The sequence below is a fragment of the Gracilinanus agilis genome, chromosome 6 (genome assembly GCF_016433145.1).
Source record: "Gracilinanus agilis isolate LMUSP501 chromosome 6, AgileGrace, whole genome shotgun sequence".
NCBI lineage: Eukaryota > Metazoa > Chordata > Mammalia > Didelphimorphia > Didelphidae > Gracilinanus > Gracilinanus agilis.
In genome coordinates this window covers 33,706,624-33,712,623 of record NC_058135.1, presented here as the reverse complement: position 1 = coordinate 33,712,623, position 6,000 = coordinate 33,706,624, and positions in this window count along the sequence as shown.

The window sequence follows — 6,000 nt, the reverse complement described above, 5'->3', positions numbered from 1 at the left end:
GCTTTCTATTGTTGTTGGGTTTTTTAACCCCTCCTAATCTCTATTTGCTTGAACTAAGGAAAGCACTACTCTTTTGCTTGCTGAATTTGGACACTTGAAAAGACCCCCCAGAATGACAGAGAGTTTTCCTATATAGGGACCAGGGACCCAAAGTACAAAGAAAGCTCTCCACCTGATAGGTTGAATATTGCAAGGGTACTCCCGTACTCATTTCCTGAGCAGGGGAAGAGTATATGGGTTTGTCAAAGGAAATGTAGCTATTTTCTGTCTAATTCCATTCCACTATATATGGGAGCTTTTGTGGGGCTTTCAGCCATGTATGACTGATCACTGAGAGTCCCTTAAGTGGCAGCTGTGCTGGGAGTCTATGAATATGCAAAAATAGTCAATCCTATCACCTCCTCCCCTTCCACCTTCCTTCCCCCTCCACTCCCTCTCTCTTCCTTTTGGCTTTCCAGTGTAAGGACTACTTTGAGTTGTGAAAAAGCTAGCCCCATTCCTTCACCTGGCCACATGTCCACACTAGACAAGCCATAATCTAAGTCTGTGTTTCTCTTTTGGATTTCCTTCCTTGAAGAGTTGGCCAAGTGGCAAACCTGAAATGGAAGTGTCCAAGCAGAAACTTTGTAAGTTCCAAAAGGTTAAGAAGACCTGGGAAGTGGCAGAAGCAGCAGCAAGCTGTGGGGACAGTAGAAGCAGGGGCAGGCTGGCCATCAAGGGAAGAAACTTTAAAAGAGTTCAAAACCACTGGAAAGAAGCTCATTTTTGGCTATTTTACTCAACTGTGCCCAGTGGCCAAATGAAATGGGAAATGCCTAACTAAGCAGTAGTTTACTGCTAATATAAATATTAGCCTCCCAATCCAGTGTAATTGTAGTTATAAGCTGTTACTGAATCTTGTTCAAATTGTTCTGTTAATGTACACTGATGCTTCTAGGTTCAGGGCTGCTTTCTATACCTGAATAAATTACCTATCCCATACTTGGCTTATATTGTGCATTTGATATCTCTTCTACTTTCCTTTCTGGGGAGACCCAGACATAAGTTATAAACTTTATTGTAATTAGCATTGCTCTCAGAATGGAAAGGAAAACAGGTATTTATAGAATACATACTAAGTCCTTTTTGAGCCTCACAGCAATCCTAAGAGATGGGTGTTATTAAAATCTCTATTTTATAGTTGAGAAAACTAAAGCAAACAGAGATGAAATGATTTGCCCAGGGTCACACAGCTAAGAAATGATGGAGAATAGATGTCAAATTAGGCTTTTCTGACTCTAGGCCCAGCACTTTTTCTACTGTGACACCAGCTGCCAGGATGTGGTATTAATGAACCAATGAGCGTAAGAATGGGGAACTTACTTGTGCCTTGAGAAAAACTAGGGAATTCTGAGAAATAGAGGTGAAGAAAGAATGTATTATAGGGATGAGGGACAACCAGGTCAAAGGAGAGTAGGAGAAGATGGAGTATATACTATATGAGTAACAACAAGGGGGATATTTGGCTGACTCATAGTGTATATGGAGGGAATAATGTATAATAGTGGGGCAACTAGGTGGTGCCATACATAGTACACAAAGTACCAGATTTGGAATCAGGAAGACTTATCTTCCTGAGTTCACATCTGGTCTCAGATACTTACTAGCTGTGTGACTCTGGACAAGTCACTTAACCTCTATTTCCTTCAGTTCTTTAAATGTAAAGTGGACACACACTGAAGAAGGACATGGTAATCCACTCAAGTATCTTTGCCAAGAAAATTCCATAGACAAAAGTCCACTTGGCCACATGGAGTCAGATATGACTGAACAACAACAATGTATAAGGCTGTCAGGGAGTGAATATCAGAAGAATTAATATCTGATTCTAACAGTAATATGGAGCCACTGCATATATTGAAAAGGAGAATGACAAGAATAGATTTATGTTTAGGAAAATCATTTTGGCAACTGAATGGAAATGTGGAGTGAGAATGAGGAGATGAGGATAACATTTAGATTGTTAATTTGGGTAACTGGAAGGATAGTGTTACCCCTTTACAAAGAGAGGGAAGTTTAGAAGAGAAATGGGTTTGGGAACAAAGATGCTAAGTTTAGTTTGGGGCATACTGAGTTTGAAAAGTCCATGAGATACATAAATCAAAATACCCAATATTGCTAATACAGGATTGGGACTCAATATGAGGAAGATAGGACAAGAAATATAAATTTTGAGTTGCTAACAAAAAATGATAATTAAACCCACGGGAACTTATATGGTCACCAGGAAGGAGAGTATGGGCAGAGCAGAAGAGGGCCCAGGATAGTCTTGAGGTAGAGAAACCCATTGTTAGAAGTCATAATATGGATGAAGTATCTGCAAAGGAGAGTAAAAGAGATCAGGAAGAAGGATAGAAAGAGAACCAAGAGTTAGGTATCAAAAATTCAGAATGGAGAGAGTAGCCAGGAAGAGAGGGTTCTCGATAAGGTCTGCAAAGAGGTCTAAAAAGATTTGGAACGAGAAAAAGTAATCATATTTGGCAATTGAGAGATCATCCATGAGGTTAGAGGGGACAGTTTTCAGTAGGACAATGAAACTGGAAACCAGATTGCAACAGGTAGAGAAAAGAATGAGAGGGAGAAAACAAAAATGGATAGTTGTGGGGTTTTCCCCTAAGATTTGACTGAGAAAAGAAGGATAGATAGAGATAAATTATTCCAACCCCTCTCCCCCATGCAAGTTAGGTTAGTCTTTCCTAAAAAGGTATTGAGAATATCTTTGAAATTTGATTGATTTAGGGGACTAACATGACTTCCCAGTTGCCCAAGTATAAAATAACCATAAAGAAGTCCAGTCTCATTCTAAGACTTGACTGATAGATCTCAATGGACAGAATGGCTTCTCTAAGATGAATCAACTTTCAATGTCCTTGAGGAATTTCTTCCCCCTGCTAAGTAAATCTCTTGTTAATTGTTAAATGACTTATGACTGTCTCGTTTCCTTCCAATTTAAACTTTCATCAAAATTAAACTACCAACAGACTGACCTGAGTCAAGCCTTTTCAAAAACAGCCTTTTCAAAGTAAAAAGGGGCAGAATAAGAACAGTCTTTTAAATAAAATGTGGAAAAGAAATATATTCTTTTGAGGACCAGATAGAGAACTGTCCCTCAACTGAATGTAATGAAATGTCCTATGTGAATGCAAAGAAATGTCAGAGGGAGATTTCAGGGAATTGTAGTCCATCCATTCATTCGTGTGTGACTTTTTTTTTTAACATTTTGGAGTTTATAACTGAGAAAATATTCATCAAATAACTGTTTGGAAAGTTATATATTATCTGTCAGATGAAATTGTCTAGTTCCACATTATAAATAAGAAATGAATCACTATTATGAGAAGATATTGATGTGAAGCATTCAAAGACAAAGAAGTTGGAAGGCAGCTAGGGTGCTCAGTGGCTTGAGAGCCAGACCTAGAGATGGGAGACCCTGGGTTCAAATCTGGCCTGAGACACTTCCTAGCTATGTGACTCAAGACAAGGCACTTAGCTTCACTGCCTAAACCTTACCACTTTTCTGCCTCAGAATCAATATACAATATTGATTCTGAGATGGAAGGTAAGAGTTTCCTCCCAAAAAAGACAAGTTATAGAAGGATATATTTCTGATGAACAGGCTTTTCATATGATTGGAAGAAATGTATTATTTTGCTGATAGCACAGAGAAAGGTTGGTTCATCTGAGAAAGTTCTTCAGCTGCAATGATGACTGGAATAGAGCTGAATTCTTCTGCGGTGTATAGTTGCCTACAGTTAGAGCTGTCTAGTGTCCATGAGAAAAGGGACCTTTCAGGGGTTTCTTGTTGCTGTCTTTGATTTGAGAAACAGATGAAACAGGCTTTGCATCTAGTTTGCTATAAGTTATGTTTATTGGAGAAGATTGTTTTGCTGAAAGCTATTGGAGAAAGCAGAAATCTATTGAGTGAAAAGTTATCTGGGGTTTTCTCCATTGCCCAGAGAATCGATCTGAAGAACCTTTCAGTTCTTTGACTTAAGAAGACTGCATGTCCTTGAACAAATGTAATGTTAATAAATTGTTTGCTAGAAGACCATAACTTTAACATCACCCTATCAAGCGTGGCTATAATAAAAGAGAGCTTGCCCTTCCTTTATCAGCTTAAGAACAGATAACTAGAAGTTTTTAGCTTTTAGTTTGGACCATAATCCATGGAATAGATCCTTGTGGAAATGTGACCTGGTAACTTCAACTGCAGCCAAATACAGCCCCCATCTCCTAAGCAACCACAGCCACTAAAGACTTGGAGGAGGAGAGAAAAAAAATTTTTTTTTCACCACTAATGTCCTTGACATTGTCAAATGGTTCATCGTAAGAATTGGTGTGGTTTTATTCATGAGAAATGACATTCAAGCAGGTATATAATCATCTATTTAGCCACTTGTACCCCAAAGACCATGGGACCTTTTCATTTAATTTACAGTTGGTAACCCCTTAGGAATTATCTTTCCCTCTTAGAATGTCAAACTCCTAAGAACAGGGACTTTCTTACTCTTCTATTTGTATCCCCAGTGTTTTGTAACTGTAACACAGTGCTTTGCACATATACATTCTCAATCAGTTCTTTTCCATTCATTCATTCTAATGAGAAAATGTTATGTATTTATTGTTATTTTGTCTTATATATTTAAGAATCAGTGTTGATTGACTGCTTTTGCATAATTTCTAAGGACCTGCAGAAGTAAATAGCAGAAATGTATTTCCCAGGATTACTCCTGGTGGAATTTGAGTCACAAATGTGTGATTATGGTCATAGCCACTACCCACATCCTACATATGCACACACACTCACAGGAAAAAAAATCCAGAGCTGTCAGTGTGAATACAGGATGAGGGTCACCTAATCAACCCAGAGAGACTGAAAAAGTGGTGCTCAGCCACCTGAGATTGCTAACCTGTAGGCTACACTGCCCTCATGTGGCCATAGGGCTGTTAGATTTTTATTCTCCCTTTAGGTTCCCTAATACCTTGAGGAGGTTGCTCAGTCTCTCTTCTTTTGCCATTAGCTCAAGCTTCCACTGACAGTTTAATCTCCATTCTTAGAGCCCAGTGCTTAGCACCCTGGCTCCATTTAATCACTTGACATTAAATTAGCTTTCACAATAGGACATTTACTTCAAAGATATAGCAAGAATATGCATATAAACATAAGCATGTAAACCTTGAGATGTGAATATCATGAAAGCCCTCACCACGAAATCAGACCATTTAAAGACTTCTAGCCATGCAACCAAAGGGAAAAGGTTGCTCTGTCCTACATGGTAGGTCAATGAAAAAATTCATGCCTATTGCAATTCTCCCTTCTGTCTTATATATTTAAGAATCAGTGGGATCAGGGCAGCTGAGTAGCTCAGTGGATTGAGAGTCAGGCCTGGAGACAGGAGGTCCTAGGTTCAAATCTGGCCTCAGACACTTCCCAGCTGTGTGACCCTGGGCAAGTCACTTGACCCCCCATTGCCCACCCTTACTACTCTTCCACCAAGGAGCCAATACACAGAAGTTAAGGGTTTAAAAAAAAAAAAAGAATCAGCGGGATCACTGTTGATTGACTGATTTTGCATAATTTCTAAGGACCTGCAGAAGTAAATAGCAGAAATGTACTTCCCAGGATTACCCTTGGGAGAATTTGAGTCTCAAAAGCCTATACCCAGAATCTTCTAAGAGGATGATGATGTTTTTAATCTAGGCATATGCCAAACTCCTATTATGTCAAGATTCTCTGAATCAGTCAGTCCCTTATATACTTTTTTAGAGCATAATAATACTGCATTATATACTACCCTAGCTGAGAGGAGTAATTCCATTTTTGACCAATGATTGACCCAGATATGTACCAGGAAGTTCCTATGTACCCAAGTACTGGTTGAGACAATGAATGCAAGAGTCTACTAATCATAATCATTTTAGCAAACTTGTCTAATCCCGACATGCAAAGTTAGGAAACTT